The sequence below is a fragment of the Neovison vison genome, chromosome 5 (genome assembly GCF_020171115.1).
Source record: "Neovison vison isolate M4711 chromosome 5, ASM_NN_V1, whole genome shotgun sequence".
NCBI classification, from domain to species: domain Eukaryota; kingdom Metazoa; phylum Chordata; class Mammalia; order Carnivora; family Mustelidae; genus Neogale; species Neogale vison.
The window spans coordinates 79,957,922-79,979,482 of record NC_058095.1 but is presented as its reverse complement, the minus strand read 5'-3'; positions in this window follow the sequence as shown (position 1 = coordinate 79,979,482).

The following is a 21,561-nucleotide window of genomic DNA, read 5'->3' as shown; positions in this document are numbered from 1 at the left end:
TCTGCCTTGGCAGGCCACAGATGAACTAGAAAGGATGCGGGAAGACACGCAATCCTCCCTGACCCTGGATTCCTCAGTCCTGGGAAGGCCTCCGGTACCTACCAGACCACTGTCCGTGGTACTCCACTGGACTGCGGTCCTGGACACGGAGCCCACGGAGGCCAAGTCCGAGGGTGAGAAGGCTGGGATGGGGTGCCTGTGGCTGTGTGGGGAGGGGTCGGTGCTGGGCCCCACAGGGAGAAGTCCCCACGGGCTGGTGTGGGGTCAGGAGCCACAACTTGTCTCGGAGCACCCAGAGGGTGGACTGCAGTTGGGGAGTCGTCCCGGGGAGGGTTCCTTCATGGCTTCGGCTTCTCTGGGAGGCCCTGGGCTGTGTTCTGTCTCTGCAAAGCCACTTGGAGAGGCAGGCCTGCGGGTGACCTTCTCTCCTCTCACGGCTACTCCAGTGGAGGAGCTAGACCCACTCCCAACTTCAGCAACTCCGGAGGGGGACATGGTGTCTAGAGACACTTTGGCAAGAGACTGGGAGCCAACAGCTGCCCAAGCCCCTGCCCACAGAGATGCTGATGCTGTCCAGGAAGAGCTGGCTCCTGCTCCTGCCCCCACCCCTGCTCCTGCTGCTCCCCTTCCCCTGCCCTTGCCAGAGCGACTCCCACTTCCCCTGCCCCTCCCTGTGCTCCTGTTCTGGCCCTTGACCCAGATCATCCCTTGGTCCCACATCTTCGCCGGTCCCTCCCTGTACCCTGTTCCTGCCCCAGACCCAGCTCCCGCCCTTGACCTCACACCGGCCATCACCCCTACACTTGTCCCAGCTCCTGCTCCTGCCCCTGCCCCTGCCCCTATCACTTCTCCTCTCCCTGACAGGGCCACTGCCCCTGCACCCGTCCCGGCACCTGCCCCAGACCCAAGTCTTGCCCCTGCCCCTGCCCCTGCACCTGCCCCAGACCCAGGTCCTACCCCTGTTACTGCCCTTGCCCTTGCCCTTGCCCCTGCCCGTGTCCCTGCAAAGACAGCCTCCCCTTCCCCTGCCTGTGCCCCTGTTCCTGCCCCAGGCTGAACTCCTTCCCTTTACCCTGCACTGACCTTCACCCCTGCACTTGCCCCAGCTCCTGCTCCTGCCCCTTCCCCTGCCCCTATCTCTTCTCCATTTCCAGACAGGGCCACTGCCCCTGTACCTGCCCCAGACACAGGTCCTACCCCTGATCCTGCCCATTCTTTTGCCCCTTCCCATACCCCTGCCAGGATGGCCTCCCCTTCCCCTGCCTGTGCCCCTGTTCCTACCCCGGACCCAGTTCCTGCCCTTGACCCTGCACCAGTCTTCACCAATGCAATTTCCCCAGTTCCTGCTCCTGCCCCTTCCCCTTCCCCTGCATCTGTCCCTGCCGCGTCCTTTCTCCTTTCTCTGCCAGGGCCACTGCCCCTGCACCTGCCCCAGACCCAGGTCCTACCCCTGCCCCTGCCCCTGCCCCTGCCAGGACGGCCTCCTCTTCCCCTGCCTGCGCTCCTGTTCCTGCCCCAGACCAAGACCCTGCCCCTGCTTCTTCCCCTTCAACTGCCACCATCCCTTCCTCTTGCCCTGCCAGGACCTCTGCCCCTTTTCCTGCACCTGCCTAGGCCCCTGTTCCCGCCCCAGACCCAGTCCCTATCATTTGCTCCTACTCCTATCCCTGCCCTTGCCTGTGCTCCTGTTCCTGTCTCTGACCCAGCTCCTGCTCTGGGTCCTGCACTGGCCACTACAGCTGACCCTGTTCCCGCCCCTAGCCCAACCTCTGCCCCTACACCTTCTCCTGCGGGGCCCCCAGACACACATCCAGAGCCCACAACTCTACGGGGAGATCTCCCCACAAAAATACTGTCAGTTCCATCCCCTGACCCCGACATCCTCCCAGAATGTTTCATCCCCTCTCCTTGTGTTCTTCCTCTCCTGTATGTAGTCAGCGTTCTAGTCGCCATCCATCTCCTGTATGCTGTGTATTATTTATTTTAAATAAAAGTTCTTGTTTTCCCTTGAACACATCATGAGCATGAAGTACTTTCCCAATGTTGGGCCACCACACCACAGAACATCGTTGCAGGATACCTCCTTACCCAAAGGAGAACCTGAGCCCAAGCCCTCCTGCCCCTTTGTTCCACCAGCCTGGCCCCTTCCAACCCCTAAGCTGATTTCTCTTTCTGTTACTGCACGTGTTCTGGAGGTTTCTGGAAGCAGAATCCCTCAAGAGGTGCCTTTGTGTCTGCACATATTTTCAAAGGGCTCTTGTTTGGGGTTTTGTTTTGGGTTTGGTTTGGTTTTGTTGTTGTTTCTTCTTTCTGTTTGACATAGAATTTCCCTTATTGGATGTTGAGTCGCCCAATGGATTACAGAGGAGATGTCATCCTAGGGACCCCTTTAGGAATTCTGGGCACAATCTCGGGGCCAAGGCCCCTGTTCCTGCTGGGACACCACAGTCTGTCCCCAGACAGGACAGGGATGTTTCCTCCTGTGGCCCACACAGAAGCCTGGTAAATGCAGAAAGCTGGAAAACACACTGCAGAGGGCAAAAGCTTTGCTCACAACCCTAGGCCAGAGAAAGGTTTCCCATGGGTCTGCTCCAATCCATACTCCAAGTCACTGGGTCCCAGAGGGACAGAGAGAGGGACAAAGACTAAACACGTGCAAGTTCAAGGGGGAGGAGAGGCACACAGGGAGTATGTGTCAGGAGAAGCAGGAGCTCCCGAGGAAGGACACAGGCAAAGGAAACCCTGGGGAGGCAGTGTTGGTCACCCTCAGACTGGCAGGTGTCTGGTCTGGGGACCAGCAGCCCTGGGGAGAACGTGAGGAAGCAGAGGTCCAATGAAGGTCCCCTGGAGAGAAGGGAGATATGCAACCCTGTCTGGACAACAGTGAGCAGCACCCATCCCAGGCCACAGGGACACCTATCACCTAGCAGGGCTCAGCCTGGGCCTCACCCCCAGAAACTCTGGCTCGGTTGGCCAGAGATGTGTTTTCAGTAGTATTTGGCACAGCAGTGGTTGGGGCAGGAAGGAATGGAACAGTGTTCTTGCACAAAGAGATGGATGGGATCCTTATCCAAGTCCTCATGACAGAATGTCCTGTAGCTACTATCTCAGTGCTGTCTTGGGCACAGGATCGGAGTAGGACCTACTGAGACCACACTCTTACCACCCTGCTCCTGGGGACATTCCTTAGAGTTTAAGGAGGAGGTGGAGAAGATCCAGGATGACAGAGGGCCAAGGAGAAGGAAGGTCAGCACAAGAAGGACAGATGGACCTGCCCCGAGCAACCTACCAGAACCAAATCCTAACTGGAACCAGAACCCCAATACTAAGTCATACCCGGGCAGAACCCGAACCCAAACACATATCCCTAAACCCCAACATGAGCACGAACCTGAACCCTAAATCGAATCCTAACACTGAACCCTAAACCAAACCCTAATCATAACCCTAATCCTAAAGAAAATCCTAACACTAACCCCTAACCCTGACCCTGACCCTGACCGTGATCATGACCCAAACCCTAAACCTAAACCTAAGCATGATGCTGACCCTGATTTGGACCCTGAACCTAAACCTAATCCTGACCTTACCCTAACACTGACTCATCCATAACCATGACCCTGACTCTGACCCAAATCCTAACCCTGACCCTGAACTAACCCTGACACTAACCCTAACCCTACCGTGACTGTGAGCCTGACCGTAACCCTAACTGGAAGGTAACCCTAACCCTGACCCTAATATGGAGTCAGAACCTAAACATAACGCTCACCCTAACACTAACACTAACACATAACCTAACCCAAACCCTAAATCTGACCTTAATGCTGTCTAATCCTAACCCTAAACATAACTCTATTTCTAACCCTAACCCTCACCCCAAACCAAAATCTTTCCCCTGAACCTAAACCTGACCCAGACCGTAACACTTACCCTAACCCTGACCCAATCCTAACCCTGATCCTGACCCGAGCCTTTACCCTAAACCAAAGCCTGACCCTGACCCTAAACTTGATCCTGGCCCTGACCTTCAACCTGACCCTGAAGCTGACCCTGACCCTAAAACTAACCCTGACCCTAACACTGAACCTGACCCTGATCCTAACACTAACCCTGACCCTGACTGTGAGCCTGACCCAAACCCTAACCCTAAACATAACCCTGACCCTGACCCTAACATGGGCCCTGACCCGAAACCTAAAGCTGACTCTAACCCTAACACTTACCCTTAACCCTAACCCTGACCCTGACCCTAACCTGGTCTAACCCTAACCCTCAACCTAATTCTAACCCTAACCCTAACCCCAAACTTTAACCCTATCTCTGACCATATCACAGAAAGTAAGCTTCTTTAAGACCAGAATGCTCCCTCCTGTCACATTTGGTGTCTCAAACAGTCATATTTATGCACCATTTGACTAGAAAAAAGCACATGCATACACATACCGGTAAATACAGAAATGAGAGAACACTGCAGTCCTCACCTTAAATGCCTCCAGGGCCCCAGGAGCTCTGTCTGCTTCTTGGGAGGATTTTCCACACTACAGGTGACCATTCTTGGTCTATACTGGCACTGTCACAAGTACAGCACAGCCTGGGGGCTTCACCCAGACATGTGTCCCTCACAGTCGGCAGTGTTGGGAAGACTCAGTCTTTGGGGAAGCCACTTCATGCTTCAGCAGCCATCTTCTCACTGTGTCCTCAGTGAGGCAGAAGGAGAAAAGGAGCCCCCAGATGTGTCTTCTATAGGGCATTAATCCCAATTACGGTCTGCACCCTCATGACCTCACCTTCCCAAAGGGGGTTAGGATTTCAACATAAATTTTGGGAGGACAGAATTTACCTCCTGACATAAAATGCATGTCCTTCCTACCTGAAGGTGCACTCACGCAGTACCAACAGTCCCAGAGTCTTAACCCACTCCAGCACCTGCTCTGAAGTCTAAGGCTGACATCGAACCTGAGGTAGGATTCCTCCTGAAGCAGATTCCTCTCTGGCTGGGAACCTCTGAAGCCACAGAAGTTATGTGAATCCCAGACACGACAATGGGACACATTCCCACTCCAAAGTGGAGAAATAGTGAAGAAGAAAGGAGACAAGGATCCCAAGTAAGTCAAGCCATAAGGCAAACTTCACAAGATCTAAGGGTTAAGAATGATCTCTTCAGTACAGTGCCTGCCTCGCAAGCACAATGGGGTGGTAACACAATGGGATGGCCCATGGCAGCTCTCCAGGCCTGGGGTCCTGTGCCCGTGGCGCTGGCCATCTCTGACCTTCAAAACTTGGCAGAGGTGTCTGGCACCCTGAGCCCATGCAGTGCACACTGGGCAGAGATGGCCCCGCAGCTGGCCTGTACCTTCTGGAGTGCAGGCCACTGCAGCGGGCACCACACAAGTCTCACCGAGCCACACCTGGGGCAGCACCGACTGATGACCCCAGGCACCTGCCGCCCCCCTTCCACCATTGTGGCAGTGCTGTGAGTCTCTGAACTGCATCTTCCCTTGTCTTGGAGAGCAGCTCCGGCTTCTGTGGAGATGGCTGACCCTGCAGTCAGACCACACACCAGTGTTCTCTGTTTTTGCAACATGGATAAGCTGAGAATTTGCGAAATCTTTGAATTCCACTTTTTTTTTGAGTTCCACTATTCTTTTAATAATTTAATGTCTCTCCTAATATTTTTTTAAATTTATTATTTATTTATTTTCAGCATAACAATATTCATTATTTTTGCACCACATCCAGTGCTCCATGCAATCCGTGCCCTCTATAATACCCACTACCTGGTACCCCGACCTCCCACACCCCCGCCACTTCAAACCCCTCAGATTGTTTTTCAGAGTCCATAGTCTCTCATGGTTCACCTCCCATTCCAATTTCCCACAACTCCCTTCTCCTCTCTAACTCCCATCGTCCTCCATGCTATTTGTTATGCTCCACAAATAAGTGAAACCATATGATAATTGACTCTTTCTGTTTGACTTATTTCACGCAGCATAATCTCTTCCAGTCCCATCCATGTTGTTACAAAAGTTGGGTATTTAACCTTTCTGATGGTGGCATAATACTCCATAATGGAATGGACCACATCTTCCTTATCCATTTGTCCATTGAAAGATATATTGATGGTTTCACTCATTTGTGGAGCATAACCAATAGCATGGAGGACAAGGGGCGTTAGAGAGTAGTAGGGAATTTGGGTAAATTGGAAGGAGAGGTGAACCATGAGAGACTATGGACTCTGAAAAACAGTCTGAGGGGTTTGAAGTGGCGGGGGGGGTGGGAGGTTGGGGTACCAGGTGGTGGGTATTATAGAGGGCACAGCTTGCATGGAGCACTGGGTGTGGTGAAAAAATAATGAATACTGTTTTTCTGAAAATAAATAAATTGGGAAAAAAAAGATATATTGGTTCTTTCCACAGTTTGGTGAACATGGACATTGCTGGTATAAACATTAGGGTACAGATGGCCCTTCTTTTTGCTACATCTGTATCGTTGGGGTAAATACCCAGTAGTGCAATGGCAGGGTCATAGGGAAGTTCTATGTTTAATTTCTTGAGGAATCCCCACACTGTTCTCCAAAGAGGCTACACCAACTTGCATTCCCACCAACAGTGTAAGAGGGTTCCCCTTTCTCCACATACCATCCAACACATGTTTTTTCCTGTCTTGCTAATTTGGGCCATTCTAACTGGTGTAAGGTGATTTCTCAATGTGGTTTTAATTTGAATCTCCCTGATGGCTAGTGATGACCTGACAGATTCCCTGGGGAATTCTACCAAACCTTCAAAGAAGAAATAACACCTATTCTCCTGAAGCTGTTTCAAAAAATTGAAGCAGAAGGGAAACTTCCAGACTCTTTCTATGAAGCCAGCATTACCCTGATCCCCAAACCAGGCAAAGACCCCACCAAAAAGGAGAATTTCAGACCAATATCACTGATGAATATGGATGCTGAGATTTTCAACAAGATCCTAGCTAATAGGATCCAACGTACATTAAAAAGATTATCCACCATGACCAGGTAGGATTCATCCCTTGGGCTACAAGGGTGGTTCAACATTTGCAAATCCATCAATGTGATAGAACAAATCAATAAGAGAAGAGAGAAAAACCACACGGTACTCTCAATTGATGCAGAAAAAACCTTTGACAAAATCCAGTATCTGTTCCTGATTAAAACGCTTCAAAGTATAGGGATAGAGGGAACATTCCTGAACCTCATCAAATCTATCTATGAAAGACCCACAGCAAATATCATCCTCAATGGGAATAAGCTTGCAGCCTTCCCATTGAAATCAGGAACACGACAAGGATGTCCACTCTCACCACTCTTGTTCAACATAGTATTAGAAGTCCTAGCAACAGCAATCAGACAACAAAGAGAAACAAAAGGCATCCAAATTGGCAATGAAGAAGTCAAAATCTCTTTCTTCGCAGATGACATGATTCTTAATATGAAAACCCAAAAGACACCACCCCCAAACTACTAGAACTCATATAGCAATTCAGCAATGTGGCAGGATACAAAGTCAATGTACAGAAATCAGAGGCTTTCTTATACACTAACAATGAAAATACAGAAAGGAAAATTAGAGAATCGATTCCATTTACTAAAACAACAAGAACCGTAAGATACCTGGGAATAAACCTAACCAAAGAGGTAAAGGATCTGTACTCAAGGTACTACAGAACACTCAAGAAAGAAATCGAAGAAGACACAAAAAGATGGAAGACCATTCCATGCTCTTGGATCAAAAGAATAAACATTGTTAAAATGTCTATACTGCCTAGAGCAATCTATACTTTGAATGTCATTCTGATCAATATTCCACTGATATTTTTCAAAGAGCTGGAGCAAATAATCCTAAAATTTGTATGGAACCAGAAGAGACCCTGAATTGCTAAGGGAATGTTGAAAAGCAAAAATAAAACTGGGGCCATCACGTTACCTGATTTCAAGCTTTACTACAAAGCTGTGATCACCAAGACAGCATGGTACTGGCATAAAAACAGACACATAGACCAGTGGAACAGAGTAGAGAGCCCAGATATGGACCCTCAACTCTATGGTCAATTAAACTTCGACAAAACAGGAAAAATATACAGTGGAAAAAAGACAGTCTATTTAATAAATGGTGCTGGGAAAACTGGACAGCTATATGTAGAAGAATGAAACTTGACCATTCTCTTACACCATACACAAAGATAAACTCAAATGGATAAAAGACCTCAGCGTGAGACAGGAATCCATCAGAATCCTAGAGGAGAACATAGGCAGTAATCTCTTTGATATCAGCCACAGCAACTTCTTTAAAGATATGTCTCCAAAGGCAAAGGAAACAAAAGCGAAAATAAACTTCTAAGACTTCATCAAAATCAAAAGCTTCTGCACAGCAAAGGAAATAGTCAAGAAAACAAAGAGGCAACCCACGGAATGGGAGAAGATATTGGCAAATGACAGTACAGACAAAAGGTTGATATCCAGGATCTACAAAGAACTCCTCAAACTCAATACACACAAACCAGACAATCATATCAAAAAATGGGCAGAAGATATGAACAGACACTTCTCCAATGAAGACATACAAATGGCTAACAGACACATGAAAAAATGTTCATCATCTCTTCTCACATTTTGCTATAAGCAGTCCGGAGCATCCAAGGCGCACCTTCCACAGTTGGCTTGGGAAGCGCTTGAGCCAAGCATTGGATTTCGTCCCATGGAAGCCTAACCCTAACCCTAAACTAACCCCAACCTAACCCCAACCGTCAGTAAACCACTAGGATAGGAGCCCACCTGAGCCTTGTTCTTTACTGCTTTGAGGCAAGGATGGCCCTTCCCCATGTCTGGCGGAGGCCATCAGGATGGCCTCATCCCCCGCATTTCCACCAACCTATTTACCCCCAATTCCCCTGGGTTAGAGCTCTCCAGCCCCCTCCGCCCCTTCCCGCCCGCACGGAATCAGCCCGTCAGCGCAGCAGACCCTAACGCTAACCCTTTCCTGGCTCCTCCCAGCGCCTACAGCCTCTGCCCAGCACCGGGTCCACCGCCATGGCCGCATTTTCCAGGTGTCCGTCACGGCGACACCCACTTCTGTGCTCCAGTTTTTGTCTCGTCCATGCACGGCTGGAACAAAGCCGCGTAGACCGGGTGATGCGCGCACAGCTGGACTCTCCCCCGCTCGCCGCCGGGCCGGATCCCGGCCCTGCAGTCCGCTCGCCTGCTCGGGAGCTCCGGGGCGCGGGACCGCCGCTCTCCGAACCCGCGGGTCCTCCCCGGGTTCTGTCTCGGTCTCTCCGCGTCGCTGCACGCGAGGCCCCTGGAAGAGCTCCCCTGGCGCGCCCCAGGCCCTGCACCCCGCACTGTCTGGGCGGCCTCGGCCACGCCGAGCTGCCCTGCGCCTCTGCGCCGCGGACCCTAGGCTGCAGGAGGACGGACCTTCCCATCGCGTCCCCTGTGCCCTGATGCCAGGCCCAGAAGCTCAGCGTTCTTGGAGCGAATACATGGAGCCATTCTGGGGTCAGCCCAAGGTCGATCCTATTAGCTAGTCCGTGGGCCCCTGACACCAACCAGAGAGACCTCCCCTCCCCTCCCCCTACTCTTTTCCAGAAGTGAGTAAAGGGGACCTCACTATAAAGTCAGGAGGATGGGGCGCCTGGGGGCTCAGTCCTTAAGGGTCTGCCTTCTGCTCAGGTAGAGTCCCAGTGGGCTCCCTGCTCAGAGGGGAGCCTGCCTCTCCCTCTGACCTCCCCCCTGGTTGTGTGCATTCTCGCTGTCTCTCTCAAAGAAATAAGTTAATTAATTAAATATTTTAAAAATAAAGTAAAGTCAGGAGGCCCTGAAGGGGAAGCACTCGCCTTACCACTTCCCTCATAGCTCCCAGGAAGAGGGAAGGTTTCCTCTGAGCTCCGCACAGCAGCTGCCATCCCCGCTGCAAGGAGAAGCAAAGCCTCCGGGCAGAGGGTTAGGGCTCCACACAGCCCCGCCCACCCCCATCCTCTCTAGAACAGAGCCTCCTCACCTTGGTTCTCCAGACTGGCCTGTGGTTCCAAACAGGTGCTGATCGCAGTTCCTCTGGTTCCTGAATAAACCCATATTGTTGGTAAAAATAAATATTTTTTTTTTGTCTTTTAAGGTCAATACTTTCCTGGCTGTGAGTCATCCAGCTCTTCTTGAAAAGTAGAAGAGCTTTAAAAAGCTTGAAAAAGAAGAGCTTCAAAAATCTTGAAGAATTTTCAAGAGAAAAACAATTTTATCTTTCTTAGCTCTTTATTTGGTGGCCCTGCCCGAATGAGCAGTTAACAGTGTAACACTGTCTTAAATCACTAAAGTCTGCTTTTGCTGGCTTTGTGGTCTCTGTGGCAACCAACAAAGAATTTTATCCTTCGGAAAACATTTCTTGGGGCATCTGAGTTTCTCAGTCAGAAAGTCATCCGCCTTTGGCTCAGGTCATGATCCCAGAATCGTGGAATCGAGTCCCTCATCAGGCTCCCTACTCAGAGGGGAGCCTGCCTCTCCCTCTGCCCCTCCCCCTGCTTGTGCTCTCTCTCTCTCTCTCTCTCTCAAATAAATAAATAATATCTTAAAAAATTCTTACTTGTTATGAATCAAATTTTCATCTGATGTTGCTTTGGGCTTTGCAGACTCAGACCTACTTCCTGGGTTTCCTGACAGCACACCATTTTATAGATAAACGTCTTTTTAGGATAACCCAGGAATAAACCCACCTGGTCAGGCAAACTGACTTCCCTTCCACCCAAATGTGTCAGGTTGCATTTGAGAAAAGTGTGAGATGTTCTTACGTGTGTTCTGCTAAGATTCATAAATGCGCTGCTAGAACAACTCAATGTGAATCTTTTTGGTCATCTGCCAGTGACTGTACTTTATTACCAAGTTTGTAGAATGTATAGATTATAAAAAGAAACTCTGAAAAGAAGATAAGAGCTGACACTATACTTGTTCATTCATTACTGGAAAGTTGGATTGGCTCCTCTTCAGACTATATGGAATAGAAACATGGCTCAAATTTACAAAATGATTATTCACAATTTAGAGTATTTTCTGTAAAAAATAGTTATCCATCCAACAAATATTAGTTTGCAGGTGCTAGGGCATATCAGTGAACAAACATTTCCCCTAATGAGATTTATGTCTTAGTGCAGAGATGGGAATGAGGCAGGAACAGTGGGGTTTTATGACTATAACAGACTAGGAAGCATGTGACTTTTATCTTGGATACAAGGTGCATTGGAAGATGCTGAAAAGAATGTCAACAAATACAATTTTACCAACATAAATTCAAATTGTTACATAAGATTTTTATATGAAAAATTGATATAAAATTTAATAGACCTATTAATACCTATTTATATGTACATGTAAACATGCAAAATTTTAATATTTAACAAGTTTACTTATTTTATACTTCTATTGGTGAAAATGTCTAGACATACACAGAAATAGAGCAGTGGGCCTCTCATGCACGTCACCCACCTTTGGCAATTACCAGCATTTTGCCATATTTGTTTCACTAATCTTCATCTTTCTTTTTGCTGGAATAATTTCAAAGAAAACCCCAAACATCATGTCATTTCATCTGCAAAACCGTCAGTCTCATCTCAAATAAAAAAGACATTTTTTGGGGTTCCTGGGGGACTCAGCTGATTCAGTGTCTGACTTGATTTCAGCTCAGGTCCTGACCTCGGGGTCTTGAGGTCAAAGTTGAGCTGCACACTCAGGGGAGAGTCTGCTTGTCCCTCTCCCTGCCCCTCCCCCCTGCTCTCTCTCTCTCCCTCGCTCTCGCTTTCTCAAATAAATAAATAAAATCTTAGAGAGAGAGAGACGTTTTCTCATTTAGCCCTGATGGCATTTTCACACCTATGAAAATTCACCACAGTTTCTTTGTATCAGTTTGTGCCTATTTCAAAACTAAACTTGCCATATTGTCTGAAAAAGAAAAATGTTCTTTCATGGTTGGTTTTATTTCCATTGGGACTCAGACATGGAGTACGCACTGTATTTTGTTCCTGTGTCTGCTAACCCTCTTCTTTACCACAACCCTCTCTCTCCGCCCACCCTCTGCGGGAGTGGATGGATCCATCCTGTCCCTGCCACGTATGGTGGCTGAGCCGTTCCTCCGCAATTGGTGAGTTCAGACCGGGCCTCCAGCCCCGTGGACTGCTGTTCCATTCATCCTTCCGCCATCTGTTTCCTGCACAGTAGAAGTTAGCTCTAAGTGTTTGACTAGAGGCAGGATCCATTTTAAAAAAAAAATATTTAAATAACTAAATATTTTTAAAAATAAACATAAAGAATGGTACTTGTGATGGTGAATTTTGCACCAACTTCACTAGGCCTTTCTGTGAAGGCACATGTGAGATGTGATTAACATTTAAATTGTTAGACTTTGAGTAAAGCAGGTGACACTCTCTAGGGTGATGAAGGTCTTTGTGGAGATGAGCTTGACCTTCCTGGGAAAGAAAAATTTCTGAGAGAAGATGGCCTTCAGTCTCGAACTCTGGCATGAGTCTCATGGGTCTCCAGCCTGCGGGAAAGAGGACACCAATCCACGTATGCAGATCTTGATGGTCAGAATAAAGGTACAGGAGATGTAGGTCGGTGTAGAAATAGAGAGATGATAGAGGTACAGGCACAGAACTCCTATTGGTTTTGCTTCTTGGGAGAATCCTGAAAAATACAGTACTTTTTAAGGGAGAATAATTCAACAAATATAGCTCCCTAAAATATGAAAAGGGCAACATGAAACATCAAATTATTAAGAAATAAGGCGGAAAATATTGAGGTTATGCTTGCCTCTATTTTGTTTCTTCTGTGTTCAGACTGAACTTTGATGAATTTTGGAGGTGAGTGATTGTCCTTCGATGGAAAAGAGAGTAGACTGCTGAAGGCTCCGGTGTGTTTTCCCAGGGAGTTATTTATTTTGGAAGTCATTTAATATTAATTATGTTCTAGCACATTAAAAAAGAAAACAAACACTCTTATTCCAGTTAAGGTTTCACTCAAACTCTACTTTTATGTGTTTTTGAACATGTAGCCCATTTCCGTTTTGTAAACTTGGCTGTATTACCTCCTTCAAGATGCTGCATAAGTCATAACCCCCATAAATGTCCATGGTCATCATTATCACCAGCATCACCACAACCGATTCACTCTGAGTACGTGCGGAGCTCCTCACTCAGCAGAAAACACTTTCACTTCCCAAGTGAGTTTATGAACTACCATTTCATAATGAGTTTTTAAAACGGGACTCATTGCCCAGGCCACACTTAACAGTACCCTAAGCTGATGTGGCCAGTCTTCCCAAGAGCCAACCCTTTGCTTTCCCCAGAGGTCACAGCTCCTCCTGCATTACTCACAGCCCTCTGGGCTGGGTACAGTGGAGCAGAACAGCTCCAGCAAGATCCATGCATTAGGGAGAAAGCAAGGGCTGCAGAGCAATGAAGAAGGTAGCCCATCACCAGCCCTTCCCAGCCCACAACGGGCCTTCCCTTCACACACCCGAAATCACCATCTGTCACGCCAGTGCCTGTCACAACAATGGTCCGTCCAGTGCCTGCCTGGCAGCTGGGTGACCTTGGGAAAACCTCTTAACCTCCTCAAGTCCCATTTATTAGTCTGTAGAAGAGGGTTAGTGAGGCTCTCACAGCTCTATGAGCACCCGAGTTCCCGAGTGTGAATCTGCTCTTCCTACTTAAACTGCTCCAAAGACACTGGGCACAGCTGATGGACACAGAGACCTATAGGCCAGGGAGCACAGCAGTTGCCCTGAGACACGAAGAGCATCCAAGGGCCATGGAATTCCAGGCAATAAGGCCAATAGCATTTGAGGCACAGTTGAGAGTGGGAGAGTGACACAAAGTTGGACTTGATGCGAGTGACCTCTAAGTCTCCTTCCAGGCTCTACACATTGAAGGAATCTCCAAGAGCCTCCTGCTTAAAGGAAAACTGCACCAGGTACTTCCATGGACGGACAACCCACTGGCTCTAACAGGTGGCAAGAGAGCCACACAATGTACTGGAGTGAGGTACATTCTCTCCTGGGAAGTCTATGGTCCCTGTCCTCTGCTGATAAACAGAGGCTCTGGGTCCCCCAGAGGTTGGTCCTCAGGTCCCCCTGCTTTGGCACCAACCATCTTCCACACTCAGGTGATGCCTGTGCTGCCCCTGGACCCACCTCAGCTGCTTAATGGGGAGGGAGCTCCTGCCCCTGGTGCTAGCTGGGGGTGGGGGGCGACTCGTGTAGACGACTCAGCCCCACAGAGCTGAAAACCCCAGTGAGACATGGGGCCTCTCGTGCCCCATGCTGAGCAGGACTGTCCACACCCAGAGAACCTGTGGTACACAGATCGGCCAGAATGAGGCAAACCCTCAGAGGGCTGCAACCCAGGCCCAAGATAGGATTTGCGACCCCCCCAGCCGGGGTCGGCCCAAGGCAAGGCAGAGCCGAGAACCTTCACGGCCCTGCAAAGAGCACCTGCTGGCTGGTGGTCCTGCAGCCTGGGGTCTCGTCTGCACTCACGCGGCTGCACACGCATTGTCCAGCTCCCCGCTGGGTAACAGGCTGCCAGTGGAGTTGGCAGCTGAGTTCCAGAGCAAGAAGCCCACACTCACGGTCTAAACCCCTGGGGCGCCATCTGCAGGTGCACAGAACAGGTTTGTAAAGAATCGGCCAAACGCATCTCTCACGAGCTCCTCCTGTCACAGCACTGAGACAGCTCTGCAGCCTCAAGGGTCAGATGCTCACAGCGGTCAGCTCGAGGATGCAGAGGACTCGGGGAGGCAGGGAGCCAGGACCAGTGGGCAGACAAGCATTCCTACACACAACCCTGCCCCAAGCAAAGGCCAGCAGCTTGTCTGCTTGGCTTCAGAGCCAGAAGGGACTCCGGAGGAGGGCTGGGATTCAGAGCATTGGAAAGCTATTCACACTCTGACCAACAAAGGATGGAGATTTTAACTTTTCGTCTGTAGCTGGAGACTCCAAGGGGCTGAGGTGGGAAAGGCACCAGGAGGATGGGTGCCCAGAGGCTGCCAGATGCCTCCACCCCAGGGCCTTTTCTGCTACCCTTTGCCTGTAGAGCTCTCTTTCCTCAGGCCACCTCCTCAAAACACCTCTTCTAACACCCTCTGTGAACTACACCCAGACTGACAGCCTCTGTTGCTCTTGTGTGTGTGTATTTGCCTTTTTTTCCTTTTTTTAACATCTTAATTTTATTTTTTTCAGTATTCCAGCAATCATTGTTGATGCACTACACCCAGTGTTCCATGCAATCCACGTCCTCCTTAATACCCACCACCAGGCTCACCTGTCCCCTCCAAAACCCTGTTTGCTTCTCAGAGTCCCCAGTTTTTTATGGTTTGTCTCCCCCTCCAATTTTCCACAACTCACTTTTCCTTTCCTTCTCCTAATGTTCTCCATGTTAATTCTTATGTTCCACAAATACATGAAACCATATAACTGACTTTCTCTGCTTGATTTAATTCACTCAGCATAAACTCTTCCAGTCCCATCCACGTTGCTACAAAAGTTGGGTATTCATCCTTTCTGATGGAGGCACACTACTCCATAGTGTATATGGACCGCATCTTCCTTATCTATTCATCCATTGAAGGGCGTCTTGGTTCTTTCCACAGTTTGGGAACTGTGGACATTGCTGCTATGAACACTGGGGTACAGATGGCCCTTCTTTTCACTGTATCTGTATCTTTGGGGCAATTACCCAGTAGTGGAACTGAAGGGTCATAGGAAAGCTCTATTTTTAGTTTCTTAAGGAATCTCCACACTGTTCTCCAAAGTGGCTTCACTAATGTGCATTCCCACCAACCATGTAAGAAGGTTCCCCTTTCTCCACATCCTCTCCAACACATGTTTTCTCCCTCCATGTTAATTTCGGTCATTCTAAATAGTATAAGATGGTATCTCCATGTGGTTTTGATTTGAATCACCCTGATGACCAGTGATGATGAACACTTTTCATGTGTCTGTTACCCATTTGTAGGCCTTCATTAGAGAAGTGTCTGTAAATATCTTCTGCCCATTTTTTGACATGATTACCTGTTTTGTGGGTGTTGAGTTTGAGGAGTTCTTTATAGATCATGGATATCAGCCCATTGTCTGTAGTGTTATTTGCCTAATCAAAGAGGTAAAGGATCTCTACTCATGGAACACTCATGACAGAAATTGAAGAAGACACAAAAAGATGAGAAAGTATTCCAAGCTCATGAATCAGAAGAATAAACATTGTTAAAATGTCTATACTGCCCCAAGCAATCTCCACTTTCAATGCCATCCAGATTAAAATTCCACCAGCATTTTTCAAATTGCTGGAACAAACAATCCTAAGATTTCTTTGGAACTAGAAAAGACCCTGAATTACTAGAAAATGTTGGGAAAAAAACAATAACAACAAAGCTGGGGGCATCACGCTACCTGATGTCAAGCTTTACTACAAAGCTCTGATCACAAAGACACCATGGTACTGGCATAAAAACAGACACATAGACCAGTGGAACAGAGTAGAGAGCCCATATATGGACCCTCAACTCTATGGTCAATTAATCTTTGACAAAACAGGAAAAAATATACAGTGGGAAAAAAAAAGTATCTTCAATAAATCGTGCTGGGAAAATTGGTCAGCTCTATGTAGAAGAATAAATTGGACCATTTGCTTACACCATATGCAAAGATAAGCTCAAAATGGATGAAAGACCTCAATGTGAGGCAGGAATCCATCAGAGTCCTAGAGGAGAACAGAGGCAGTAACCTCTTCACATCAGCCACAGCAACTTCTTTCAAGACATGTCTCCAAAGGGAATGGAAACAAAAGTGAAAATGAACTTTTGGGACTTCATCAAGATAAAAGCTTCTGCACAGCAAAGGAAACAGTCCACAAAACGAAGAGGCAACCCACGGAACAGGAGATGTTACTCTTGATATAAGCATCCAGAACATTCTCTTCACAGCTCTACCATCACCCAACCTTCCAAGTTTGTTGATTTTCTTCTCCCAGAGTGCAGAAATCCTCTTACAGTTGCTTTATTTTCTCAGTAGATATGGAAAGCACAGTCATCTGATGAGAGTAGGGGCTTCGGGGAGGAAAGATGTACAAGGTGACCACCATGCTCTGAGGCTTTGGACACCGCTGAGGGGTCCCAGCCTAACTGTGACAGAAGGACACAGAAACGTGTTTGGTGTGGGCTACCATGATTCTAGACACATTTGAAAATCCAACTTTGTATAACATGAGTATCTCTTCTAAGTCTTTTTTTAATCTCATTTTTAGAAATCAAATATTTATAAATCAAATATTCCATCTATTATTGTCTAATTAAAACTTATTGTACCCAAACATGTGTTCCATCCTCATTTTTAGGCTCATAAATATTTACACACATTCTCATTGAAGACAAAAAGGTCATTTTAAATCTAGATAAGCAGTAACATTTTTAACCAAAGAAGGAGGTGTGTTTCATTTGGCTACTTTTCCAAGGCCTGTGAGGAGAGCTCCACAGGTTTTCCTCATCACTGCCAGATGCACTGCAAAGAGACCCGGGCTGGATTCCCGATGTGTTGCAGAGAGAGAGCCCCAGCTGGACTCCAGATGTGCTGCAGAGTGAGTGAGTCCCGGCTGGACTCCAGATGTGCTGCAGAGAGTGGGCTCCCCTTCTGGACAGCAGATGTGCTGCAGAGAGTGAGCCCCAGCTGGACTTCAGATGTGCTGCAGAGAAAGTGAGCCCCAAGCTGGACTCTAGATGTGCTGCAGAGAGAGAGAGAGAGCCCTGGATGGATTCCAGATGTGCTGCAGAATGAGTGAGTCCTGGCTGGACTCCAGAAGTGCTACAGAGAAAACCCCTTGCTGGACTCCAGATGGGCTTCAGAGAGGGAGTCCCTTCTGGACTGAAGATGTGCTACAGAGAGAGAGCCCCAGGCTGGACTCCAGATGTGCTGGAGAGAGAGTGAGCCCCTGGCTGGACTCCAGATATGCCACAGAGGGTGAGCCCCAGGATGAGAAGGGAGATCCAGGCTTACAGAGCCCCCTTGCATCCAGCCTGGGCTTCTGCCTGGCACAGAGCCAGCATACTCTGTGCCCCTGGGAGCAAGGGCTTTTGGTGAACACTACCCCTGCTCTAACATCTTCAGTGAGATGGAGAGCCTTGAGTCATGGGACCAGCCAGAGAGACACTGTTTCCAAGTTTCCCCAGCACTTCGGACCCATTGCTCTCCATCTAGGAGCCGGATGTTGGGAGGGTCAGGTGGTGAGAGAGGGACTCCTGATTCCATGTTGCCATGGCCAGATCTCTGGTAAACCAGCTGAAAACAGAGCTGCGCCCCTCCCTGGTGCCTTGCCTGTTACTTAGGGCCTTCCCCGTCCCCGAGTTCCTCCCAAAGCCTGGTGCTCCTCGCCGTCCACAGAAACTCACCTCCCATGCCCAGAGGCAGTCGTCCCTTGGGGTTTCACAGACCCCGGCATGGCCCACACCTCCCATACATCTTCACCGGGCTGGAGCCTCAGCATCCCCCCCCCAGAGACTGCCACACTCTGCAGACGTGTTCTGGCCAAGCCTACAAAATGACTTCCCTGAGCCTGCCCCATTTCCCAGGCATAGCCTGTGTCTCCTGTGGGTCGCCCATCCCCCACTGGATTTTCCGAGGTCCCCAGCCATCCTGGCTGCACATCTGCTGCGGGATTGTTTGGCTTCCTCGGCACGCGACCACGGAGACCTGAGTCAACACACAGCACAGCAGCCGCAGACACCCCCTCTGAGCCAGCCCGGGCAGTGTCTGAGGACAGTTCTGTCCTGCTGGCTCTGGGCTGCCTCCCCTTCCTCCTGTCCTCCAGGCGGGGAGCACATTGGCACCATCTGCTGGGCGTCTCCCACGTGCTGACAGCAAGCAGGGGCTCTGTCCCCCATGCTCCCCATGGCTGTGGACAAGAAAGCACCCCAGAGCCCAGGACCAGGCACAGACAGGACAGCCTGAAACGGAAGCACGATCATTCAGAAGAACCAAAACAAGAAGACCGTGAGTGCTGTGAAGCATGACAATAGTCTGCTGGCAAATGTGCAACTGGGACTGAATGCAGAGAAGAGAGAAAGCAGGGAAGAAATACAGAAAACAAAAAACCCAGACTGCACTGAAACTGAGGAATGCTGCCCTTCCACAGACTCAAGGAGCTCGAGAACTCTGCACTGCTTAAGAAGAATACACAGAGACAAGACGATACAACCACTGAAGACTGAAGCCACAGAGCAAAGGTTAAAAGTTGGGAGAATGTGGGATGGACCCCGGTGCAGCCCCACCAGCCAGGAAGCGTCGGGCACCAGGCCCGCCTCACCCACCAGTGCTTGGGCATCTGACCACGGAGCGTTCATGGTCTGGAAGAGCTGGTGGATTTTGCTTGCTGGGCTTCTACCTTTCTGTTCTTCCAAGTTCTCTTCTGGATCAGTGTCTGCAGGGTGCCGGGCCCAGCAGTGTTGAGAAGCTCGCCGCAGGACAGGAATTCCGTCCCGGGATCTGGTGTAGACTTTGAAGTAGGTGCCAGAAGGAGTTAAGACTTTGGGGTTTCTGGGATGGAATGAATGTATTTTGCATTCAAGAAGGACGTGAATTTTGGGCAAGGAAGCAGGATGTTGTGGTCTGAATTGTGTCCTCCAAATTCCAGAGGTTGAGGCCTGTCCACTCCAAGCACTCTTAAGACAATCATAGACTTGGGGCTTGTAAGAGAGGCTCATGTCTCAGTCCGGAGGCTGGGAGGCCAGCACATGCAGTGTCTGGTGAGAGCCTGCTTCCTGGTTCCCACACAGCCTTCATGCCACGTGCTCACTTGCAGGAAGGGACAAGGGAGCTTCCTGGGCTCTCTTCCATGAGGGCACTCATCCCAGGCGTGACTTAATCACTTCCCAGAGACCTCCACCTCCTTACACCATCACAGTGGGTGGATCAGATTTCAACATACGAGTTTTGGAGGGACGCCAACGTTCAGTACACAGCCAAGCCCTGACGCCCAGCGTAGCGTAGACAAGGGCTTTGCAGAAGCAGTGAAGCTAAATGAAGTTGCTGAGGTGTGGTCCTCTTTCAGGCAGATAGAGACACCAAAGAGCCCGTGCTTCATCACCCTGTCATGGGAGGACACATGCAGAAGGTGGCCATCTGGAACCAAACTGTCCAGCCCCCCAGCCTCCGGAGCTCAGCCACTGTTCCTGCCCCGCCGACGGTACTTGGTTATGGCCGCCCAAGCAGACTCAGAGACTCTAAGTCCTGCTGACAGGACAAGCAGACAAAAAAATGAGTCAAGAGCCAACTGTGTGAGCAAGACATCTGACAGACCTGATCTCACGGATGTGTTGTGAACTCTGCATCCAACCGGAGATGCACATAAGTAGTCGTGAACACAGTGGACACAGGCGAGTCAACCAGTTCCAAGACAGCAAAGTCACCTTGGCTGTTCTCAGACCACAGTGACATTCAGCGAGAGACTCGTAAGAAAAAATAACTAAAAAGTCCCATCTTTTGAAAGTAAGCCACAATCTCTAAGTAGCCCATGATACAACAGAAGAAGAAGAAATCAGAATGGGAATTAGGGATTATACGAAACTGGGAGATAACTGAAAACACATCAAGATACGTAGCTGCAACTCAAGCAGTTCTGGAGGACAATCGGATGTTGGTGCATCAGGAAAGGAAACAAGGTGGAAATCCACGACAGAAGCTCCCGCCTCCTGGGGGACGTTAACCTCAACCCCTCCCTCACGTTGATGGCAGGGACCAAGACCGGGTAGAGGCTGATCTACACACCAAGGATAAAACAATACGTGCATACACGAGACGACAGAACATCTCACACATCTTGGGAGAGGAGAAGATTCCTTAAAGAGGACATGGCAAGTATTCCCATAAAGGAAAACAATGTCAAATTGGACAAAATAAAACTTAAGAACTTCTGTTTATCAAAATACTTTAAAGCGAGGAAAGGATAAGCCAGAGTCAACACTCACAGAACCAGCCTGTGGAGGACTCCTTGCGGGAGGCCCTCAAGAGCCCTGCAGACCTGGTGGGACACAGACAACCGACCACAACCACCATTTGGCACCAGGACTTACGAGAGGCTAACTGCAGACGACAGTGGGGGCCAAAGGTGTGCGGTGCCGGGCCTCTCACGGCCATGAGAAGGGACATCTGAAGCACTATCTGGCTGTCTCTAGTGAAGGTGAACTCCGGGCGTGCACACACATATGGGCGCACATCGCGGCAGCCAGACACGGTAAACAGCCCAGCTGTCCCCCCATGGGGGAGGAAGACGCGAGCTGTGGCACACAAGCTGGGATGCGACACGCAACCTGCGGGCACGTGTCCTACATGTACCGAGAGATGGAGGAGGCAGACACAGAGGACATTGGGCCTGCGCGGCTGTCACACTGTCCTGCCGTGACCGGGTGGCTGAACAGCAGCAGCTTCCTCACGTTCTGCAGGCTGGACACCCAGCATCAGGGCTCCAGTGCATCTGGTGTCTGGAGAGACCATCTCCTGGTTCCCAGATGGCCAC